At 43.4% G+C, this 25,706-nt stretch overlaps 1 protein-coding gene and 1 non-coding gene across 4 annotated transcripts in view; both read right to left on the bottom strand.

Moving 5' to 3' along the window:
* adar (adenosine deaminase RNA specific) overlaps nucleotides 1-24,245 on the bottom strand; it is a 66,638-nt gene extending 42,393 nt beyond the window's left edge. Inside the window, exons 1-2 of one of the 3 annotated variants that reach the window (XM_041179732.1) lie at nucleotides 24,126-24,197; nucleotides 21,204-21,378 (exon numbers count right to left, since the gene is read on the bottom strand). The gene's annotated coding sequence lies outside the window, so the exon portion shown is untranslated. Of the gene's footprint in view, nucleotides 1-21,203; nucleotides 21,379-23,467; nucleotides 23,528-24,125 lie in introns of those variants that run through there. The other 2 variants (XM_041179734.1, XM_041179733.1) reach the window with 2 other exon arrangements.
* Nucleotides 4,806-4,909, bottom strand: LOC121272937. Its single transcript, XR_005941924.1, has one exon. It is a non-coding gene; the product is annotated as a U6 spliceosomal RNA (small nuclear RNA).
* Nucleotides 24,246-25,706: the final 1,461 nt, after the last annotated feature.

Here is a 25,706-nt window from a genome sequence, read left to right as displayed (position 1 = left end):
TCCAAATACTTTTTATGAGGGTTTCTGCCTCTACCACCCTTTCAGGCAGAGAGTTCAAGATTCCCATCGCCCTCTGGGTAAAAAAATTCTTCCTCACATTCCCTCTAAACCTCTTAACCCTTACTTTAAATCTATGCCCCCTGGTTATTGATTCCTCCACCAAGGGGAAAAGTTCCTTCCTGTCTACCCTATCTATGCCCCTCAATTTTATACACCCCAATCATGTCCCTCTCTCAATCTCCTCTGCTCCAGGGAAAATAACCCCAGTCCATCCAATCTCTCCTCATCACAAACTCTCCAGCCCAGGCAACATCCTGGTAAATCTCCTCTGCACTCTCTCTCTAGTGCAATCACATCCTTCCTATAATGTGGATTCCAGAACTGCATGCAATATTCTAGCTGTGGCCTAACCAGTGTTTTATACAGTTCCAGCATAACCTCCCTGCTCTAATACTCTATGCCTCGGCTAATAATGGCAAGTATCTCATATGCCTTCTAAACCACCTTATCTACCTGTCCTGCTACCTTAAGGGACCGGTGGACATGCATACCAAGGTCCCTCTGATCCTTGGTACTTCCCAGGGTCCTACCATTCATCATGTATTCCCGTGCCTTGTTTGTCCTGCCCCAGTGCATCACCTCACACTTATCCGGATTAAATTCCATTTGCCTCAAATCAGCCCACCTATATCCTCTCGTAATCTAAGGCTATCCTCCTCACTATTTACCACCCCACCAATTTTCGTGTCATCCGTGAACTCACTGATCAACCTTCCTACATTCAAGTCTAAATCATTTATATATACCACAAACAGCAAGGGACCCAACACCGATCCCTGTGGAACCCCACTGGACACAGGCATCCAATCACAAAAAACAGCCCTCGACCATCACCCTCTGCTTCCTGTCACTCAGCCAATCCTGGATCCAGTTTGCCAAATTGCCTTGGATCCCATGAGCTCTTACCTTCGTTATCAGTCTCCCATGTGGGACCTTATCAAAAGCCTTGCTGAAGTCCAAGTAGACTACGTCAAATGCATTGCCCTCATCTACACACCTGGTCACCTCTTCGAAAAATTCAATCAAATTGGTCAGACATGACCTCCCTTTAACAAAACCATGCTGACTGTCCTTGATTAATCCCTGCCTCTCCAAGTGTAGATTAATTCTGTCCCTCAGAGTTGCTTCCAATAGTTTCCCCACCACTGAGGTTAGGCTGACTGGCCTGTAGTTCCCTGGTATCCCTTCCTCCCTTCTTGAATAATGGTACCACATTGGCTGTCCTCCAGTCCTCTGGCACCTCTTCTGTGGCCAGAGAGGTATTGAAAATTATTGCCAGCGCCCCTGCTATCTCCTCCCTTGCTTCACTCAACAGCCTGGGATACATTTCATACAGGTCTGGAGATTTATCTACTTTTAAGCCTGCCAGACCACTTAGAACCTCCTCCCTTTCTATGCTAATTTCTTTAATTATATCACATAACTTCATCTCTTATGCACAAGATGCTGAACGCATGGATTGGGGTTTAAAAGATAGGTGTTCCAGGATCAATTAACTTGTGAACAGGAATTGCTTCTACATCTGTTAAGAGCAGGATGTCACAGGTTTGAGGAACCCCACAACAACCAGACTAAGAACCGAGCTTGAAGGACCAAATAGGGCTTTATTTCTCAGACTGTGTGTTAACTACACCCCAGTTATCAATTTTTCTACATAATGATCACCACATCACAACAGTTGCTGTTGAAACACCCGGTGCTTTTTACAATGTTTCAAGAAGCTTTGCAGCTGCAAGCGTTTCAATTTTGTCTTTAAAAAAAAAACTCTCCAATACACACTCCAGCCTTTAACCAGAATGGAAGCAGTTTCTTGGTGAAAACTTTACCAGCAAAATATCTTTAAACCATTAAGTCAAAGAACTGTTGTGTATTTTCAGCAGCGGTCTCTTCAACTTTTCCAACATGTTTAGCTGTGCAGCTCAAAAACAACAGAGCAAAGTTGTCACTCCTGGAGTGGATTTCAAACAAGAATGCTCAGAGATGATAAAAGGACTCCAGACAGAAAGCAAACTTAAAAGGGAGAGTAGGGGGTGAAACTGCATCAGTATGGAATTAGGTTTATTTTGTTGAGGCACACACAAAGGAATGTAAGTAATTTAGAAAACCAGAGAACAGTTCCAGTTTTTCAACCCTTTCAGTGATGTTTCCAGACTAAATTAAGTCTTGACCACTTAGCTGGTGAAGGAAACATGTGTCTGAGTCCGAGCAACCATGAGGGCCAGGCTGGCTTTCTGAGTCAGTGTTGAATTTGCTAATTTCTGCAAAGGCTGCAATGGGGATACTTTGATTATCCTGAGCATTGCCGACTAGAGAGAAGGAGAAAAATCACAAAAGAAAAAAAGACCATGTTATAACTGTTGATCGCTATCTTGTGACCCTGATGTATACACACAAACAAGCCCTCAACCCACTGGTAGAGAGCACAGCCATGCTCCCCTCCCAAGGGTGGCATGCCAAAGCTTATTCTCCAAGCTCACACAAAATGATGTGGAGCCACTCCCCATCACAAGTCGAGGGTCATGGGGAGGAAATTGTACAAATAAAATGCTGCCACAGTTAGAGGAAGAGGAGTGGAGGAAGCTCCAGTGGAATATAAACTCTAGCATGGACTACATGGGCCACATGGCTTGTGTTATAGTCTCAATGCAGTTATCTCAACTGATACAGAAAGTCCTGGACCAGATCAAGGGTTGGGCTGTTAAGTGGCAGATAACATTCATGCCACACAAGTGCTGGGCAATGACCACATCCAAAAAGACAGAATCTAACCATCTCCCTTTGACATTCAATGGGATTACCATCACTGAATACCCCACTATCAACATGCTGGGAGTTACCATTGACCAGAAACTGAACTGGACTAGCCATATAAATACTGTGGTTACAAGAGCAAGTCAGAGGCTAGGAATTCTGCAAATAACTCACCTCCTGTCTCCCCAAAGCCTGTCCATCATTCACAAGGCACAAGTCAGGAGAGTGATGGAATACTCACCACCTGCATGGATGAGTGCAGCTCCAACAACACTCAAGAAGCTGGACACCATCCAGGACAAAGCAGCCTGCTTGATTTGCACCCCATCCACCACCTTAAACATTCACTCCCTCCACCACTAACACACAGTGGCAGCAGAGTACACCATCTACAAGATGCACTACAGCAATTCACCAAGGCTCCTTAGACAGTACCTTCCAAACCTGCACGCTCTACCACCTTGAAAGGACAAGGACACCAGATGAACGAGAACACCACTACCTGCAAGTTCCCTTCCAAGTCACACACCATCCTCACTTGGAAATATATCGCCATTCCTTCACTGTCACTGAATCAAAATCCTGGAACTCCCTTCCTAATGGCACTGTGGTTGTAACTACACCACATGGATGCAGCAGTTCAAGGCAGTGGCTCACCATCACCTTCTCAAGGGGAATTAGGGATGAGGAATAAATGTTGGCCTAGCCTGTGAATGCCCACATCCTGTGAAATAAATAAAAAAATAAACCTGCCATGTTTGGCCTTGGAGGTAGCAAGCCACTTACAAAGAGAGTTTTGTGAAGTTATGCGTGTAATTCTGCCAATTATGTTAAATACCAAACAGCTAAAAGTGTGAACGATGATTGTATGGGTGGTCTATTCAAATGTCTCAACTAAAGGAAGGGTTTGGTGATTGGAATTTTAACACCCTGCCTCATAGCTAAGAAAGCAGCTTCCATTTCACTAATAAAAAATAAAAGCAGAAAGTGCTGGAAATACTCAGCAGGTAAAGCAGCATTTGTGGAGAGAGAAACAGGTTTTAACGTTTCAGGTCTGTGACCCTTCAGTTCACTGTTGCTTTGGTCACTGGAATAGATATTACTGAGAGATCATGTGCCTATCAGTAACCTGCAACATTTGCACAGCTTCAACCATCAAGTGTCCTGCTCTTCCAAAACCTGAAATCCTAGAGGATGCTATCTTCTAGGAAAAATGTTTCAAGCACACTCTTTAGTATTTCACAGCAGGTGATTTATATCACCCATCTTATTCCCTTACAGACCTTTGAAAAATACCCTGCAAGCGTTGGAAAACTGAATCAAGCAGTGTTTTAAACAGGTACCTGTCTCTCATTTCCAGATTTTTGAGAGTATTTTTTTTTTGCCAGCAGTATTTCTGTTTCTGGGTATTATTTATAAAATATATACTTTCTGCAATGAGTGTTATTTTTCTTTGTATTTCTTAACATGGTCTTTTGGAAGTTAGAACTGGAATTCCTCACATAGCAAAGTTAAATAACCACAACTAAAAAACAGGAATAGAGGACATCACTAACACAACTCCACATATAGGATGCCTGATTTACTGGATTATCTCTACCAGTAACAAGTTCCCAGATGGCTGTTATAATTTGTGTTCGCAGATACCATCATTCCATGTATTAATGAAGGTCACTGTTCATTTACTGCCAAAGAACTTATCCAATTATCTAAGGTCAGAAATTCAAATCAAACTGACTCGCTGAACCAGAGTACTGCTGGATAATATCAAACTATAAGTTCATTATGGGTGCTGTGTAGATAGATTCAATATCACCCCCGACCAATTCAGCAGACTGATTTGGAAATGCGTCACATCCTCATCAAGTTCTCGTGGTCAGAGCAGGGTCACTTGCCCCTTAAACCCAGCCACCCGATAATGCAAAAACCAGCTCAAAGCGCAGACCAGATTCTGCAACTCAGGTTGGGACAAGGACAGATTTTAAAAAAATTTTTTTTATATGGAACGCTTCACGAATTTGCGTGTCATCCTTGCGCAGGGGCCATGCTAATCTTCTCTGTATTGTTCCAATTTTTTAGTATAACGTACAAGCTCAATTATAGTAATAATAACTGAGACAAAGTAGTTTCATCTGGATTCAATCAACTGCAGACCTGGGGACCAAGAAGATAGCAAAACACAATGAAGACACTTTGACGGCAACCGAATCAACTGTTGACAGTCTGTGCCCAAAGAGTAAGGAGGGTCAATGGCAATATTAGGTCAACTTCCCCAAGTACATATAAGCAACACTCACTAATAACAGTCCATCACACTATATTTCCTACCCATCATACTTCAACCTCAGATGTTGATTGGTTCGTGGTCAAATTAAGTTTTTTGCATTTAATTGGCCTTAGCTTCTGACTTTCAAATGCAAGAAATAGATCAACAGTACTATCTAAAACAGGCACAATTTCAAACCAAGGTACAGGGCACCGTGATCAATCACCCACTGAATAATTTAATCTTGACCTAGCTGGGTTCCATCCTCTCTGTCAATGAATCTAATCGGACCTTGCTCCTGACACCCAACCTTCATGATCGTCCAACCTTTCACTCAATTTCAATGCTTCTGCACCTCATCACAATTGATTCCAGTCATCCACAGGACAACCCTCTCCATAACCTCCCACCCAAATCCATTCTCAACAAAACTAACCAATCTCCTGCACCATTCCAAATGCTGTTTCACCAAGACCTGGCCTGATTGTCCCTGTGCTAGGCAGTGGGGAACAAAGACTGCTCACACCCCAACCCACCCCTGTGAGCACACAAGCGACACTGAATTTTGAAAAAATACAATACACAAACAAAATCAAGAAACAAGTGAAAATTCCCCTGCTCTTCTTCAAAATAGTAGCCGTGGGATTATTTTTACATTGACCCGAGAGAACAGAAAGCCTTGGTTTCACATCTCATCCAAAAGATGGCAGCTCCAGTAGTGGAGTACTCCCTCAATACTGCACTGGAGTGTCAGTCTAAATTATTGTGTTCAGGTCCTGGAGTGGGATTTGAGCCCACAACTTTCTGAATAAGAGGGGACAGAGGGTCCCACTGCGCCATCACTAACACATAGGCAAGGTATTTCAGAACTCTCAGTATTGGTAGCTGAAGACACAACCGCCAAAGGCTAGGCAAAGTCTATCATGTATGTGCAAGATGCCAGAACTGGATGAGCACAGAGATCCTAGAGAATGAAAATCAGAATGAAGAGCTACACAAACCAAAAAAACAAAACCCACAAACGCTTGAAATCTGAATGGAAGAGAAAATATAGGAAATACAAAGCATGTCCGCCAGCATCTGCGAAGACAAAAGAGATGTTAGTGTTGTGGAGATGGATAACCCTTCCATTAAAAAATACAGCTGGCTGGATGAAACTAAAATAAGTGGATGAAAGTTATGGAGAATACTGATAAATGGTTAAAAATAGAAAAGGGCAAGAAGCAATATCATTGAAATAATTAAGGAGGTACATTAAATGGAACAATCAAAATACAGTGGATGAAATTCTGAAAAGGGTGCAGGAACAGAGGTCTGGAGGTGTCCCCCACTGTGCACAAATTATCGAAAGTAGCAGAGCAAATTGAGAAAGTTGGATGAAAGGCAGAGGGTATCCCAGGCTCAAAAGATAGCGGCATAGAGCACACACAAGCCTTTATGGAACACTGGTTCAGCCTCAACTGGAGTATTGTGTCCAAAGCTGAGCACAGCATTTTAGGAAGAATGTGTAGGCTCTGGAAAGGATTTAGCGAAGATTCACAAGAATGGTTCCAGGGATGACGGATTGAATAAGCCACGGTTGCACTCCTTGGAGAAGGTTGAGAGGAAAGTTGACAGGCATGGTCAAAGTTATGAGGGGTCTAGACAGTTGCGAGCGAGCGCGATCGAGAGAGAAACTGTTCCCGTTGGCATGAGTATGGAGAACCAGAGGACACTGGCATAAGGTGAATGGCAAGAGAACCAATGACGACATGAGGAAAAAAACTTTTATTATACTGCAAGTGGTTAGGACCTGGAATGCATTAAGAGTGTAGGGGAAGCAGATTCACTTGTGGTTTTCAAAGGGAAATTGAAGCAACACCCGAAGAGAAAAAATTTCAGGACTATAAAGAAAAAGTGGGACTAGCTGAATTGCTGCTGCAGAGAGCCAGAATAGAGAAGACAGGCTGAATGGTCTTATATTGTGCTGTAACAATTCCAGGATTCTATACGTGCATAAGTAGGGGGTGGTTACCTCAGGTGGCTAGAGTGTGATGCAGAATAACATCAACAATGCAGGTTCAATCCCCATGCCAGCTGTGGTAGTCCTTGGAGGCCTGCCTCCTCACCTTGCCCCACAAGCTATATATAACCAATTGTCTCTCTCCAAAGGATATAGATGCCCATGGCCCTTTGTGGATTATGGTTAATTAATGAAGTTACAAAAGTGCACCACACAAGATATAAAATTGAATACAAACTAAAAATAATGAGAGGTATAGTAATCTGATGTGTAATATACCTTTAAGACAAGTATTAATGTAAGGTCACATGATCTTAACATCCAATAGCAGAGTAGCATGGGCTACCTCTATGTGAGAGAGTCTTGAGTTTGTCACTGATGAGCGAAGACAGAGTTTTATGTTGTGAGCACACATTAGTTTGTAAATAAACATGTGTTTATTCTAACAATGATTTCCTGATGTTCTCTGTACCAACTCGGCCACGCCAAATTAAATGCGCAACCCGGATCCTTCAGCCCCAGCAGACCAAGGGCACTGGATCCAACAAACTGGCGACAAGAGTAAAGGCATGAAAAAGCACTGAAAAAAACCGAAATCGGGCCATACCAGGCACTGTAGTTGTAAGCAAAAAAAATTTCCTTCTGAGTATTGAAGTGGTCCCGTCAGAGCATGCTGCAATTTGGAAGAATGGAGCCATTCGATCCAACCTCGGACGACTAGTCTCACTATGTTGAACGCCTTGCGTTCTTCTTCCAGGCGAACGACACAGCAGGGCAGAAGAGGCGCGCGCTCCTTCCGTCCATGTGTGAGAGTAAGACATACGGACTAATTCGGAATCTGTTGGTGCCCAATGCCCCAGACTCCAAACGTTTTGAAGGCTTCGTGGACCGCGCAAAGAATCATTATCAGCCTAAGCCGTCAGTGACGATGCATCGGTTTAAATTTGACTCAAGAATTAGAGCTGCGGGGGACAACAGTTGCTTGTTATGTGGCAAGTTTGAAGCAATTAACTTAATATTGCGAGTTTGGTACATCTATTAATGATACGCTTAGAGATCAGTTGGTGTGCAGTACAGATGAAAATGCGATTTTTAGCTGAAACTAATCTAGATTTTCAGAATGCGTTGGAAATCGCTCTTGCAATGGAAGGTGCAGTGCGAGACTCAGGAGCCATTAGAGGAACGCAAAACACCATCCTCCATGTTGAGTGGGGAGCCTCAACCAACAAGAGCGCAACAGTGCAGAGCTTTGTTCTGAAGCGGGAAGCAGCCACTGCTAGCAAATTAAAAAGGAAAACTTACCAGCAAAAGCATGGCATAATAGTTACAGAGATGGAAGTAGGCAGCCCTGTAATGAAACAATTTAAAAAGATTGAATGCTTGTTGTTCCATCGATATGGACACCTCATAAGACATTGTAAAGACAGAATCAGGCAGACTGTCAGGCAAAGGCAAAAACCCAATGAGATAAACCGCGTTGAAAAGCCTCAAGTAATAGATGCTAATATCTATTCACTATATAATTTAAAGGTAGGAAGAATGGAGCCTATGTTACCATGAGAGTGAAAGAGAAGCCAATCAGATTGGAGGCGGATACTGGTGCAGCCACTACAGTAATTGGTGAGCATACTTTTAAATAACTAGATCATGGAGAACATAAGCTGAATTTAGAAGAAACTGACGAAAAATTAAAGAGTTACACCGAGAAGACATACAAGTCAAGGGCTTATGTAAAGTCACAGTAAACTATGAAGGTCAAACAGTGAGATTACCCTTGATGGTAGTAGCAGGCGAAGGATCTAGTCTCCTCAGACAAAACTGACGGAAAGAAATTAAATTAGAACGGAATGAAATCTTCCAACTAAAAGCTAATGGGCTTTCACAGCTACTACAAAAATACGCCTCTGTTTTTAACTTGGAAAAATTGAAGGGCAAGCAAAGATTCATGTAGATCCAGAGGCAATAACAAGATTCATTAAGGCAAGAATAGTACCTTAGGCAATGTAGGATAAGGTAGATGCTGAACTGGACACATTAGAAAAGCTGGGAGTGATACAACCAGTACAATTTTCAGCTCCAATTCCACCTGTCCTCAAACCTGACTGAAGCATTAGAATATGTGGGGACTGTAAATTAACAGTTAATAAAGTGGCAAAATTGGATAGACACCCCATACCTAAAATTGAAGATTTATATACTAAACTGGCAGGTGGAAAGGCTTACACAAAGTTAGATTTGAGTCATGCCTACCAACAATTAGAGAAGGCATCCGGAAGTTTGTCACCACAAATACACGAGGGATTGTATCAATACACCCATTTACCATTTGGCGTGTCTTCTGCTTGCGCCATATTCCAAAGAACCATGGAAAGTTTACAACAGGGATTGCCCCAAATTGTAGTCTATTTGGATGACGTTGTCATGACTGACTCACTGAAAGAAACATTTGATGAACTTGGAAGATGTTTTGAATCATTTCCCACAGGTTGGAATGAGATTGAGAAAAGTGCACAATTCAGGCACGAGGTAACTTACCTAGGTCACAAGGTAGATTCACAAGGCCTGCATCCAATTTAAGAAAAAGTGGAAAGCTATTAAAGAAGTCCCAGAACCAAAGAATACATCCGAACTGAAATCATTCTTGGGGATGATCAGTTACTATGGACGCTTCTTGCCTAATTTAATCGACAGAATTGGCACCATTGTATTACTTGCTCAACAAAAACCAGAGATGGTCATGGCAAACACCACAACAAGCTTTCACAAAAGTGTAAAAGTTGTTACAGTTATCTACACTTCTAGTACATTTTGATCCAAAGAAAGTTGATATTAATGTGTGATGCATCAATTTATGGAGTGAGAGCAGTGCTTTCCCAACGAATGGATGATGGATCAGAACGACCTATAGGTTGTGTGTCGTGAACACTTAGTACTGCAGAGAAAAAGTACTCACAAATTGAAAAATAAGGCCTGGCGATCATTGATGAAACTTTTTAACACTGCAAGTATGTGCAGGGTTGTCATTTTATTACCATAATGGACCACGAGCCATTATTAGGACTATTCGGTGAAGACAAGGTTATACCCACTGTAGCCTCAGCAAGAGTTCAAAGATGGGCGTTGATCTTGGCAGCGTGAGTATACTTTTATTCATAGATCTGGAAGTCAAATTGCAAACGCACTCATTCATTTACCCTTGCAAGTAAAAGATGAGGATGTTCCAATTCCTCAGAAATATGTCTTGTTATTGAACTGCCTGGACTCATCACTGATATGTGCTGCACCGAGATCCAGTCTTATCCAAAGTGAGAAATCAAGCTCTTTATGGTTGGTCACAAACACAAGAATCTGATGAAATGAAATCATATTTCCAGTGAAGATATGAAATAACCAGCCAAGAAGGTATTTTATTGTGGGGAGCTCGTATGATTGTTCCTCTAAGAGGACGAAAGCCATTGTTACCTGCACCTAGTGTACATCCCAGAATTTCCAAAATGAAGGCCATAGCACGTAGGCTGGGAATGGATGGAGAAATAGAAAACCTAGCAAGAAGTTGTATGCAGTGTCAACAAGTACAAAAATTACCTGCAACAGCCTGTTACACCTCTAGGAATGGTCAGGAATACCATAGGTATGAGTATACATTGACTGCGTGGGACTTATCGTGGGAACAATGTTTCTCCTTTTCACAAACTCTCATTCAAAATAGATGGATATAGACGAAGTAAGGTCGCCCACATCCTCAGCGACAATAGACAAGCTACAACAAAGCTTTGCTATAACTGGATCACCTGAAGTGCTACTATCAGACGATGGGACAGTATTCACAAGTGCTGAATTTAACCGATTTACAAGCCTCAAAGGTATTATTCAAATTAAAACATCGCCATACCACCCTTCTTCAAATAGACTCGCCAAGAGAACAGTTCAGATGTTCAAACCTGTATAAAGGAATTGTCTAGAGATTTGTTAGCGACTAAATTAGCACGATTTCTCTTCCATTATCGAACACCGCCACTCACTTGACAACAGGTGTCACACCTGAATTGCTGATGAAGCGCCATCTCCGATCGAGACTGAGCCTAATTATGCCAAACTTGGGTTGGGGGGGGGGGGGGGGGGGGGGGGTGCGCACGGAGGTAGAAAGAAGGCAGAATATTTAGAAAAGGGGTCATGATTGTCACAGTCGGGACAGAACATTTAATGTAGGAGAGAAGGTTTTGTGAAAAATTTTAGAGAAGGACCAGCATGGGGCTGTTCAGTGAAATAAGTGCTGTAATGGGACCTCTTTCTTACCATGGGAAAATCAAAGATTGAATAGTAAAGAGACGTGTGGATTACATACAAAGTGGAAAATCCAAATATCCAGAAGTGATTCCACCAGTATTTGAAACTGAGTCAACATTTCCTGTTGAAAGAACTCAACCAAGTACAAATGTATTTGAAGGGCTGACTGTACCTGAAAGAGTCAAAGAAAATACCTGAATATAGAGTATCCAGTGGCAGTACTGCATCTCAGGGTCTGGTTCCACTGCATAAGGGCAGTTTTCAGTTCCAGTCCATATTGCAATTAATGAGCCTCCTACGCTGTGTTGTAGAAGTGAAACTGGAATTGACTTGCAGTGGGTCGGTAATGCAACTGGTCTAGCGCATTTCAGATAGAAGGCATGTCTGCACTCGGAGGCACCCAGTGATATTTGTCTCATGTGTATCACAGAGCTTCTCCCTGTCCAAAGATCTGGCAAGTTTCCAATCAGGTAGATTTGACATTTGAAAAAAGCCCACAAAGGATTGTTAACTTTTTGATCAGAGGCGGTGGACTGAAATGGATAAAATTTACAACACCTACACTTTCCTTTGTCAATCAATCTTCAACAGCTCCTCTTCTTTCAGTAACACTACAGGAAATCCACACCAGATAATCCATCCCTTAAGCATGATGCTGCTGGACAGCAACCTCAACAGCCTCTGCCATTCGGAACAGCAATCACTTAACAAAAAAAACTTTGAGCAAACATTACTGTAGCAGATCAACTTAACCCACAACAACTCTACTTGATGCTTAGCCTTTCTAGATCACCTGGATAATTTGTTGCTCACAAGAGGCACACAACCAGTGAGTGGAGACTGCGGCCTGAGTGAGACAGAGGCCGAGTGAGTATAGTTAGGAATTTGGTTCAAAGTGAGAATTCAACTGGTTGATCTTTTTTCAAGTTCAACTTTAAGAGTCAGATTCTGACCTAGAAATAACAACCTAGAACTAACAGCCTTTAAGCAAGTTAAATAGCCTAGTTAAACAGTCAGCTGCCTTAGTGGCAGTCAACTGTCAATCATCTGAAAGCCCTTGCCTGAATAGGTGCACATCTTTTAAAGCACACAGTTGGTAAGGGGAGACTTCGACCTAAGTGAGACAAGAGACCGAGCAAGTATATTGGGAATTCGGTGCATTGGCGGGGGTTGAGGGGGGGGGGAGGTTTGGGTGTGTGTGTGTGTGTGTGTGCAGAAAAGAGATGCTTTAGGTAAGGTTCATTGCAGGAAGTAAAGTGTGCTGAATGGGGGTGTTCAATGAAGGAAGGGGACAAGATGCTTTTTTCTTCTACTCCCCCCCACAAGCCTCCAGTATTTGATTTCCACTTTGGTGCAGCGGAAAGAACAGGTAAACCAACAACTGGTATCATTAGTTTTATCAGTATTGTAACTACTGTATTGTTTTATCAGTAAAGTTTACTCATAGTGCTGAAACCTATTGGGAGGTGTAGGCTTTATTGATTATAATTAACTAGCACATATTGGAGATGGCAGGGCAGGTGATGTGCTGCGATTGCAGGATATGAGAGCTTCTGGATACCAGTGCAATCCAGGACAAACACGTCTGAAGTAAGTGTTTGTGGCTGCAAGAACTTCGGCTGAGAGGCAGAACTGTAGACACTGCAGCACATCAGGAAAGGGGAAAGTTACATGGACACTTTATTCCAGGATGTGGTCACACCCCATAGGATTTGGTCAGGGTCCAGGGACACGAGGATGTGATTACAAATGAGGCAGGTAAAGGGACCCAGAGGGCAGGAGTGCAGGAGACTGCAAACTTACAATTAGTCAACAGGTTTGTTTCTTTCAGCTTGTTTGGATGAGAGTGGGGACTGCAGGGTGGATGAGCTGACTAGCCATGGCACCACAATACAGGAAACCATTCAAGTGGGAGGAGTTACAAGGAATGTAGTGGTAGTAGGGGACAGTATAGCCAGAGGGATTGACACCATTCTCTGCAGCAAAGAGCGCAAGTCAAGGCAGCTGTGTTGCCTGCCTGTTGCCAGGGTTCGGGACATCTGCTCGGGGCTGGAGAGAAACTTGCGCTGGGAGGGGGAGGTCCCAGTTGTTGTGGTCTAACTTGGGTACAACGGCATTGACAGGACAAAGAAGGAGATTCTGCTTAGTCGGTATGAGGACCCTGGCACCAAATTAAGCAGAACCTCAAAAGGTCATAATTGCTGCATTAGTACCTGAGCCACATGCAAATTGGCATAGGACAAATCAGATTAGGGAGGTGAATCCGTGGTTCAAAGACTGGTGTGGGAGAAGTGGGTTCTGGCGCGTGGGTCACTGGCACCAGTACTTGAAGAAGTGGGATCTGTACCATTGGGTCTGCACTCAAAGAGTGCTGGGACCGGTGTTTTTGTGAGCTGTATAACCAGGGAAATGGAGAGGGTTTTAAACTAAGTGTTGGGGGCAAGGGATCAAATTTGGTAAGATGTGGTAAATCAAAGAATAGAGACAAGGCAAAGAGAAAGGTATTATTACAGGAAATGAAAAGCAGACTGTGACAGGAAGGGATAGAGTACACAAATCTAACAGTAAATCAACAGATAAGACTAGAGGTTATAAAACGAATAAAAGGATAAAACTAAAAGCTCTGTATCTGAATGCTCAAAACATTTGAAACAAAACAGATGAACTGAGAGTACGCATAGAAATAAATAATTACGATTTGACAGCCATTACGGAGACATGGCTGCAGGACATAGATTGGGACCTGAATGTTAAAGGATACAGGGTATTTAGGAAGGGGAGGAAAAAGTAGAGGGAAGGCTCTGTTAGTTAATGACGGTATGAGCACAATAGAGAGGGATGGCTGAAGTTCAGGAAACCAGGATGTGGAAACGGTTTGGGTAGAGATGAGAAATGGTAAAGGCAAGAAGTCACTTGTGTGAGTTGTGTACAGGCCCCTTAACAGTAAACGCATGGTAGGATGGAGCATAAAAGAAGAAATAATGGGAGCTTGTCAGAAAGGCGCAGCAATAATCATGGGAGATTTTAATCTACATATGGACTGGCAGTCAGATGGGCAAAGGCAGCCTGGAAGAGATGTTCATAGAATGTTTCCAGGATAGTTTCTTAGAACATCACGTTCTGGAACCAACCAGAGAGCAAGTTAAACTAGACCTGATATTATGCAATGAGGTGGGATTAATGAATGATCTCATAGTGAAGGCACCCCTAGGTAGCAGTGCCCATAATATGATAGAGTTTTACATCTAGTTTGAGGAAGAGAGGATTGGGTCTGTGACTATGTTTTTAAGCTTAAATAAGGGCAATTAGGAAGGCATGAAAGCAGAACTGGCTGAAATGAATTGGCAAATTAGATTAAGGGATAGGTCAATAGAGATGCAGTAGCAAACATTTAAGGGGATATGTCAGAATACATAATAGATACTTTCCAACAAGTAAGAAAAAATCCAAGGGACAGACACACCATCCGTGGTTAACTATAAAGGTTAAAGATAGTATCAAACTTAAAGAAAAAGCATATAATTGTGAAAAGATAGGTGGAAGGACAGAATATAAGGAACAGCAAAGGATGACTAAAAGATTAATAAGGATGGAAAAATTAGAGTAGGAGAGAAAGCTGGCCAGAAATATAAAAATAGATGGTAAGAGTTTCTATAAACATTTTAAAAAGAAACAAGTTAACAAAATGAGTTTTGGGCCTATAGAAAGTGACTCTGGAGAATTGATAAAGGAAAACAAGGAAATGGCAGATGAATTGAACAGATATTTTACATCAGTCTTCAGTATAGAGGATACAAATAACATCCCAGAAGCATCTGTAAATCAGGAAATGGAAGGGAGGAACTCAGGAAAATTACAATCACCAGGGAAGTGGTACTGAGTAAATTGTTGCAGCTGCGGGCTGACAAGTTCCTGGGTCCTGATGGACTTCATCCTAGGGTCTTAAAAAAAGTGGCTGTTTTAATTTTTTGAAACTCCCTAGATGCGGGGAAGGTCCCATTAGATTGGAAGATAGCAAATGTAACTCCATCATTCAGAAATGGAGGGAGACAGAAAGCAGGAAACTACAGGCCACTTAGCTTAACATCTGTCATAGGAAAAATGTTAGGAGCTATTATTAAAGAAGGTATAGCAGGGCATTTGGATAAGTTCAAGGTAATTAGGCAGAGTCAATATGGCTTTGTGAAAGGGAAATCATGTTTAATCAACTTATTGGAGCTCTTTGAGGAAGTAACATGTGCTGTGGAAAAAGGGGCACTGGAGGATGTAATGCGCTTTGATTTCCAGAAGCCACTTGATAAAATGCCACAACAAAGGTCATTGCATAAAAGGTCATGGTATAGGCAGTAATATACTGGCATGAATAAAAGATTGACAGAAAGCAGAGAGTAGGCATAAATGGGTCTTTTTCAGGTTGGCAAGATGTAAGGAGTTCACCAAGGCTCCTTAGAAGCACCTTCCAAATCAATGACCACTACCATCTATAAAAGGACAAGGGGCAGCAGATGGGAACACAACCACTTGGCAGTTCCCCTCCAAGTCACTCATCATCCTGACTTGGAAATATATCGCCATTCCTTCACTGTCACTGGGTCAAAATCCTGGAACTCCCTTCCTATCAGCACTGTGGGTGTATCTACACCACGTGGACTGCAGCGATTCAAGAAGACGGCTCACCGCCACCTTCTCAAGGGCAACTTGGGATGAGCAATAACACTGGCCTAGCCAGCAAAGCCCATATCCCGTGAATGAATAAAAATAAAACGAGTGGTGTGCCACAGGGATCGGTGCTGGGGCCTCAACTATTTACAATTTATATAAATGACTTGGTCGAAGGGATGGATGGGATGGTTGCCAAATTTGCTGATGACACAAAGATAGGTAGGAAAGTAAGTTGTGAAGAGGACATAAGGAAGCTACAAAAAGATATAGATAGGTTAAATGAAAGGGCATAGATGTGGCAAAGAGAGTATAACGTGGGAAATTGTGAAATTGCCCATTTTGGCAGGAAGAATAAAAGAGAAGCATATTATCTAAATGGTGAGAGATTGCAGAACTCTGAAATGCAGAGGGATCTGGGTATCTTAGTGCATGAATCGCAAAAGGCTAGTATGCAGGTACAGCAGGTAATTAGGAAAGCTAATAGCATGTGATCATTTATTGCGAGGGGAATTGAATACAAAAGTATGGAGGTTATACTTCAGTTATACAGAGCACCAGTGAGACCACATTTGGAGAACTGTGTACGGTATTGGTCACCTTATTTAAGGAGGGATGTAAATGTGTTGTAAGCAGTTCAGAGAATGTTCACCAGGCTAATACCTGAAATGGGCATGTTGCCATATGAAGAAAGGTTGGACAGGCTAACTTTGTATCTGCTGGAGTTTAGAAGAGTAAGAGGTAACAAGATTGAAACATACAAGATCTTGAGGGGTCTTGACAGGGTGGATGTGGAGAGGATGTTTCCTCTTGTGGGAGAATCTGGAACTAGGGGTCACTGTTTAAAAATAAGGGGTTGTCCATTTAAAACAGAGTTGAGGCAAAATTTTTTCTCTGAGGGTTGTGAGTCTTTGGAACTCTTTTCCTGAAAAGGCGGTAGAAACAGAATCTTTGAATATTTTTAAGGCAGAGGTGGGTAAGTTCTTGGTAAGCAAGGGGGTGGTGGGGGGGGGATAGTTTGTCAGGGATAGGCAGGATGCAGATTTGAGGTTCCTATCAGATCAGCCATATTCTTATTGAATGGGGGAGCAGGCTCGAGGGGCCGAATGGCCTACTCCTACTCCTTGTTCATATATTGTTTGGGGCCCTCAGTTAAAGCTTTGTAACAGAAAGGTCCCTTGTGAGCCCCACTTAAATTATTAAATGATAAGATGTCAGGCTGCGAAAACTACATGTATGTGTGCTAGTTCACATCAACCTACAGATAGCCTCTGGGTATCATGTGGACAGGAGCAAGCAAATCAGGTACCTGACCCAATACTGGGAATGGTACCCAAATGCATTAAAGGCACTTTAAAATCTCATGGCATCATTAGAATGAGGCATAAAGGGTATCACAGAATGTAAGGAATTGAACTCTCCCCAAAATGACAAGACTGGATGCAGCAAACAACAAGCACCACCATCCTACTGGCATTCCAATCACCCCCAAAGTCGCAGGTCCCCACACTGAGCACTACTCTCTCAGCTGCCCAAGAAGACTAAAGTTTTTATAGTTACAGAAAAACAAACTCCTCAGGGAGAAGTGACAAGCATCTCCGCACGCTTGCTTTAAATGGAAGCAGGGCAGCAACCAGTCTGACTCCCCAATATAACAGGTTTTACTGTATCCAAATTATACTTTTATGTGTCAGTATTTGTGTATCACTAGCACTCTTGCTGGTTTACTGATATTGCTTCATGGCAAATAAGTCTGTTTCATTAGAGGACATCATAAAATCAATGCACTGAAATTGCAGTTTGCAAAGTCAATCAATCCTATCCGTTACCTCTATTTATTTTGTATTAAGACAATGTCAGACGTATTCCAACAGCACACAGTTTTCCTGTTAGCTTTTTCTAAAATAAAATGGCAATGGGATAACTTTGTGTGTTGAGTTGTGAAGAACTTCATAAACGTGTAAGTGAACCAGCAGAAATTAAGAAAAGCAAATTCTTTTGCTCAACTGCCATTTTTGAATATACTTGGGAAGGGGTCTGTGCTGTCCGCGCACAGCCAGACTGCCCAATAAAGTGACTGAGGCCGAACTGTTGTTCTGACTACCATCTATTCATATTGACCAATTGCACCTGGTGGGCACGAGGAAGGTTTAACCCAACATTTGTGAAACCCATGAACAATTAATTTGCTCTCTCCTTCATCACCTGTCTAATTCTCATTCCTCCTTTTCTTAAAAATACATAACAATAGTGTACAGATTTAGTCATCATCACCCCTCTAATTCCCCACATCATGTAGGAATCTAGACAGCGAATGTCAGACTACTTGACTGTGGAGCATGACAGCTGAGCCCAACCTGGCCCTCACCAGTTATCTGCACACATGTACTTTTCCAGGAGGTCCACCTGGGGAGGAGTGTGGCTGAGAGGAGAGAGAAAATCATGGACAACACAAATCCTGTTCATCATAAATCCAGACAGATGTACTTTACCAAGTGGGGCACTAAATTGGGAGCAGGAACTTGCATTACAAATTACCCTTTCTAGGTCTTAACACTAATTGTAAGGTCCCAGCTGCCCTCTGTTGAGATTACATAACTCAGTGATGATGATGTAACTTGGGGCACTTGTGTCTGTACAGTTCAGTTCTAGATTAGAGGATGTTTTAAACTCTTGAGCATTCAGGAGGACCTCCTAGAGACTTCAATGCTTGCTGGTAATTATTAAAATATTCTTCTACAATTATAGGTATCTTTCTCCTTGGCCCTCCTCCCATTGCCACCATGAAGCATGGAGCAAGCAATCTTCTCAGGTCTTTGCCAATGCCGGGATGGTTGGTTTGTGGGGGGGGGCTTTCTGTGTATGAGACTGACACTCTCTCTGAGAAAACTCATGCTCCTGAAAGAATTACATTTATACAACATTAATGCAGAAGGTTCTGACTACATCAAACATTCAACAAACTGTTTTTGAAACAGTGATTTATGTACATACACCTTATAGCCATTTTACACATGAAACTGAGTGTATCAGTTTCTTGGCGGTGTTGCTTGAAAGAGGAACGTTAAGGACAGCGAGAAACCTTCTGTCTTTTGACAAGTACAAGATAGTCAATGCCTACCTTGGATCCCGTATGAATACCGTAAATTGGAAAGCATGCCCCACCATTCTGCAGCAAGTCCTAGCTAAACTCACTGCACTGCCTGAACAGTAATAGACAGGCACCTCAGGCAATTCTGACGCTTGATGTCAATAGATAGCAAGGTCAAAGACTGCAGTGTCTACTCACTGTACATTCAAACCATACATTTCAGTCTGAGCTAAAACTGCAGCTTTTCCAGTCAGGTAGTCAATGCTAACATTAGGTACTCCCAGGCAGGCACTGCATGGATTAGATACAGAGTAAAGTTCCCTCTAAACGGTTAGATACAGAGTAAAGTTCCCACTAAACGGACTGTTTCACTGAGGCATTGCAAATGGAACTGAACACCGTGCAATCAGCAGCAAACATTCCCACTTCTGACCTTATGATGAAAGGAAGGTCATTGACAAAACAATTGAAGACGTTTGGGTCTAGGACACTACCCTAAGGAACTCCTGCAGTGATGTCCTGGGACTGCGATGATTGGCCTTCAACAACCACAACCATCTTCCTGTGTGTTAAGTATGACACTAATTAGTGGACAGATTCCCCTCCTCCCAATTGATTCCCATTGACTGCAGTTTTGTTAGGTCTTCTTGCTCAGTCAAAAGCTCCCCTGACGTCAAGATTAATCACTCCCTGCTCACCTCGAGTTCAGCTCTTTTGTCCATAATGGATCAAGGTTGTAATGAGATCAGGAGCTGAATGGCCCTGGCAGATCCCAAACTGAGCGTCAGTGAGGAGGTTATTGCTACAATAGTGCAGATTGATAGCACTGTCGACAACACCTTCCTTCACTTTGCTGACGATCAATAGTAGACTTATGGTAAGTTGGCCAGGTTAAATGTGTCTTTTTTTATATAGACAGGACATACCTTGGCTGTACTAGAACAGCTTGGCTAGGGGCACGGCTAGTTCTAGAGCACCCATCTTCAGTACGACTGCTGGAATGTTGTCAGGGTTATTCAGTGCATACAGCTGTTTCTTGATATCACATGGAGTGAATCCAGTTGGCTGTCGTACTCTGGTGGATGCCGAGATGGCATTTCTGGCTGAAGATGATTGCAAATGCCTTTTACACTGATGTGCTGGGTTCCCCCACCATTAAGGATGGGATATTAGCGGAGCCACCTCCTCTGGTTAGTTGTTTAATCATCCATGACAATGTGGCAAGACTGCAGAACTTTGATCTGATCTGTTAGTTGTGTGATCACTTAACTACGTCTATTTGTCTATAATGTGGTGTAATGCTCTCTTTACACTGCACTGTCCCAAACACTCCCAGGGCAGGTACAGCATGGGGTTAGATACAGAGTAAAGCTCCCTCTACACCGTCCCCATCAAACACTCCCAGGACAGGTACAGCACGGGGTTAGATACAGAGTAAAGCGCCCTCTACACTGTCCCCATCAAACACTCCCAGGACAGGTACAGCACAGGGTTAGATACAGAGAAAAGCGCCCTCTACACTGTCCCCATCAAACACTCCCAGGACAGGTACAGCATGGGGTTACATACAGAGTCAAAAAGGTCCTTGACCTAAATCATTAATGCGGTTTCTCTCTCCACAGATACTGCCAGACTTGTTGAGTATTTCCAACATGTGCAGTATTTTGCTTGTTACATCATCCAAGTTTAGGTTAGTTATGGAAAACAGATAAAAGAAAGAATTTCCCAAACAATAGCTTTCTCTCACTTGTTTCTGGGACCTTGCTGTCCTACAAATGGCTGCGTTTTGTCAATAAAACAGAAATTACACATTTAAATTCATAGTACTTAAAGTGCTTTGGGAGGGCGGGGTAAAGACGATGAGGAACTAGAGAATTGCAAACTTTTATGTGTAACTTTACAGCTTTTTACATTCCTCCTTTTTGTCTCGTGATGTTGCCTAGGTCAAATTCTACAGACACAGGGCATACTTTAGTAACAAAGCCAAGTAATCACATTAGCGTTGATGGTGTGGAGAATGTTGGGCGCATTGTCACACTGGACCCAAACCCTTCCTGTATTCAACGTCTCTGCACACGTGCACTTACCAGCTCATCACTAGATAGTGACCAGGAACAGGAGTCCTGGATAATTCTCCTTCCCTAGGAATGCAGAGGAGAGAGGTCACCGATAGCCACTCTGGCTGTTGCTCCAGCTCAGTCCCCTTCATGCAGATATCACATGTCCTTGAATCATTCTCAAAGGTACCAGTCAGCAAGTATTCTGTACAGTAACAACATGAACAGCTATCCTGCACCACAGATTTCTAGCCAATTATATAACAGCCAGCCACTACATTAAAATACAGAACTAAGCTAACCACTGGGTCATCAAAACCCAATCCAGTAATGTCATTCAGGTAAGGGATTCTGCCATGTCCGCTTGGGCCGGCCCATAATGTGACTTTTAAATGCACTCAGAAAATATGGATGGACAATTAATACGCTTTGCCAGTGTCACCCATAGTCCAAAAATACAATAATAATCAAAATAAAAACCCACCACAAACTATTTTGAATCCAAAATAGTAAGCCTCTAAAATAAATGAACAATTTAACACTTATTTATTAAATAGTAGTGCACAAGATTTCTGACCAGGACTACAAATATTAATGCATGTGGGTTATAAAACCTGCAAAGACAAAATACACACAGGTGAAGTACTGCAATGCCTGTGATCCATAAATGAAAACATTCAAAATTTTAAATATATAAAAACAATTTGCTGCTGGTGATGTGTGACATCCAGAACTGCAAACAGTCACAAATAGCTACGCAAATATGATGAAAATTAATTAAGCCAAGCAACTATACACAAGCTTAAGGTTTGGAGGTACAGATTTTAAATTTGAATTTTACACTATTAGAATATATTCACAGCACAAGTATGCACCTGCAGTTGCATATATTAACATTAATTTTAAAATCAAATAAAAGGTACGAGGGAACAGTCTGCAATTTCTTAGGTAAAAGAATTTAATAAATTCAAAATAACGAAGAATTTCACACTGTTTAGTAAAACTAACAGCATACTTTCTGCAAGATCCAGAATTACAAACTATGTTCTCTTTGGGCAGAAGTCTAGTAAACACTGTGTACATGTCACACTTCAACATAACCAAAGTATCAGGGGAGCCAGAAAGCCAAGCAGTTAATATGGTTCCACGCAACAAAGGAATTAACAAGCAGTCACCCATCTGCAAAACTTTCATACAATGCAAATTATGCTCTGAAATTAGATGTTGAAGCTTTAAAAGGACACCTGAACATCTCCTGCTTCACAAGAGAATACCGTGCTACAACAGCAGCAGAATAATAGTGCAACAGCAGTTCCACCGTATTAGCAGCAGAATAATACATAGGCTGCAACAGCTCCACTTTTGTAGTACAAGAACACCCTGTGCCACATCACTGCTCCACCTAACAGCTCCACGTGCAGCAGAGTATGTCACAGCATAATACAGCTTCACCCTAGCAGCAGAATAATACCACCCCAAGAAAACTCCATCCTAGCAGCAGAATACCACCACCCCACGACAGCTCCACCCTAGCAGAATAATACCGTCCCAGGACTACTCCAGCTTGGCAGCAGAATAATACCGTCCCAAGATGGCTCCAGCTTGGCAGCAGAATAATACCGTCCCAAGACGGCTCCAGCTTGGCAGCAGAATAATACCGTCCCAAGACGGCTCCAGCTTGGCAGCAGAATAATACCGTCCCAAGACGGCTCCAGCTTGGCAGCAGAATAATACCGTCCCAAGATGGCTCCAGCTTGGCAGCAGAATACCATCCCAGGACTGCTCCACCTTGGCAGCAGATTAATACTGTCCCGGGACGGCTCCACCTTGGCAGCAGAATATCTCTCCAAAACACCTTGAGTTTAGCAGCAGAATAATGCACAGGGCTCCAACCTGCTACCAAACTACACCATTGCTGTTTGATTTGCTACCAACAACTCCAGAGTGGGGGAGGGGAGGGGAGGGGGGGGGGGGGGGGTGGTTGAGGGTTGGTGGTGTGGGGGAACATCCTGCAAATAAAGATGGTTAAACGCCAGCCTGCTGCAATCCTGCTTGCAAAAAAAAAAAAGCAAAATAAAAACAGAAGCACTGCGAAAAAAAAATCCGCTAAAAGTTTTGCCCCGTTCCCTCCCCTGAAAGGACATTTTTTCAAAAAAAACGAATGCAATACCGTAAATGCAGCAAAAGGTGCAGAAATAAACTGCTAAGGTCACACTCCTGCGACACTTTCACACACATGCACATTATTAGGATCTTAAAGGCATTAAAAGTGGTGCTTTGAACACGCGGCCTACCCTGTGGCGCTCGAGCGAGCCAGCCGGCCGGCCGGTCCAGGGATGGGGCCGACGGCGCGTGCGCGCCAGGTGCTGTCCCGCCCCTCCTCCCTACTCCTCACCCCACAGGGCGCCCAATGTTCTCACCAGCACCACCAATATCATCACCGCCTCCCCCTCCCCCCACCCCACCCCACCCCCCACCCCACCTGACCATCCATTACCCCGACCCCCCCCCCCCCCCTCCTCCTCCTCTGGCCATCCATTGTCGTCGTCCCCCCCACCCCTACTCCTCCTCCCTCTCTCTCTCCCTCCCCGCCCCCTCTCTCTCTCTCCCCGCGTGCTCGCCGACGCCGCGTTCCAATGACGGTTGGTCCGCGCGCCGGCCCTCGCGGGCAGCGGCTCGAGCCTCTCCTCAGGTAAGGCGATGATTTTAAACCTTTATCCTATTTATATAAAAAAAAAACCCCAAAAATTCTTTCTTACTCTCGCCTCCTCGACCGGGCCGGGGGGGGGGTGGTGGGGGGGGGTGGGGAAAGGAGGAGGAGGAGGAGGAGGAGGAGGAAGGGGGTGGGGTTTAACATTTACATCCAAGCGGGAGGGTGACTTCTTCCGATATTTACCGGGCTAGGCCCGAGCGCCGGTGTTTTCTCCTCCCCTCTCCTCCTTAGGTTCTTACCTACGCTCCGCATCGCCGGGTGTGTGGGGAGGGTCCCTTTTTGCTGCTCCCGCGCTCTGATTCGCTCCCGCTTCTTTTTTTATATATAATAAATACACACACCTCACAACCCCCCCCCACCCCCCCCCCCCCCCACAAAAAAAAAAACCCCCCCCCCCCCCCCCCCCCCCCCCCCAAAAAAAATAAAAACACACACCCGATCCTATTGTATTCCGGCTTCAAATGACAACAACCCCTCCCCCACCCCCCCCTCCCTCCCTCCCCTCCCGCCCACCCCCAACTCGCTCCTCCCCTCCTCCTCCTCTCTCTCTCTCTCTCTCTCTCTCTTCCTGGCGGAGGCGTAGCCGGAACTTGCGTCTCTTCGCAGGAGGCGGGGGAAAAAAAAAAGAACGGGGCACTCGCGCCTGCGCACACCCGCCCTGAAGCTTTTTTGGGGTGGGCGGGGGGGGGGGGCAATGAGATCGGCCATCTTTGTTCAAGGCGAGACGGAAATCAGGAACTCCCAAAAGCACGGCTGTGCCTCATGCTTGGAGGTTTGAAACTTAAAAGTTTCAAGACGGTCGGGTTTGGTCATGCAATCAAAACAAAATGTTTGGGGGTGGGGGCGGGGGCTGTAATCATAATGAAAAGACAGGCTTGCATTCTGATGGCGTCTTATGAAGTGACTGAGAAACCCCTCACCTGGACTGACGTGGGGTTTTGCACGATTGCATCAATAGATTCTTCAGGCCCTGTTAGATGTAAAGGCCTGAGCAAAAAGAGGAGGAGGGGGAAAAGAGAAAGGTGGTGGTGCGGTGTGCTGCACTGCACAGCCTCAAGGCCAGCTCTCACCTGCTCCAAACTGATGACTTGGTCCTGCCACTGATTTGGGATCTTGCTGTACGCAAATTGGGTCCTGGTTTTCTTCCATTAAGAGTGAGTAGTTCATATTATAAAAGTAAAATATTACAGATGCTGGAAATCTGGAACAAAAACAGAAAATGCTGGATAAACTCAGCAGGTGTAAACAGCATCTGTGGAGAGAAGAAAAAATGTTTACATTTCAAATCCACATTACTTCAGCTTTGAAGCAGAGTTATATAGACTTGAAACGCTAACTTTTTACTCCACCCAGATGCCATTAAATCTGTTAATGTTTCAGGTCCATATGACTCTTCTTCAGAGTTGAAGAGCCATATGGACTTGAAACATAAACATTTTTTTCTCTCTCCACAGATGCTGTTAGACCTGCTGAGTTTTTCCAGCATTTTCTATTTTTGTTTGAGTTCATATTATTGGCTGCATCAGAGTGGTGAAAGGTATTGCGTGGATATGCATCTTATGAAGGAGGTCGATAGGCTAACTTTACTGCTAACTGGTTTATTACAGTAGGTGGGTTACTGAGTAGGCACATCACTCCTGAGTACTACCTGGCTGCTGTACAGGCACATGACCATTGACGATAGGTGCATCAATGCTAATAACCAATGTAGACTGTTCTTTTAACCTATTACACTACACCTCCCAAGTCTATTTTAATATTTAATAAACTTTTACAAAAAATACTATGTCTAAGCTATTTCCATCACATCAGCTCTGCTG

This window comes from Carcharodon carcharias, chromosome 36 (genome assembly GCF_017639515.1).
Source record: "Carcharodon carcharias isolate sCarCar2 chromosome 36, sCarCar2.pri, whole genome shotgun sequence".
Lineage (NCBI taxonomy): Eukaryota > Metazoa > Chordata > Chondrichthyes > Lamniformes > Lamnidae > Carcharodon > Carcharodon carcharias.
The sequence above is the reverse complement of the archived record's forward strand: the minus strand, read 5'-3'. Positions and strand labels throughout refer to the sequence as shown.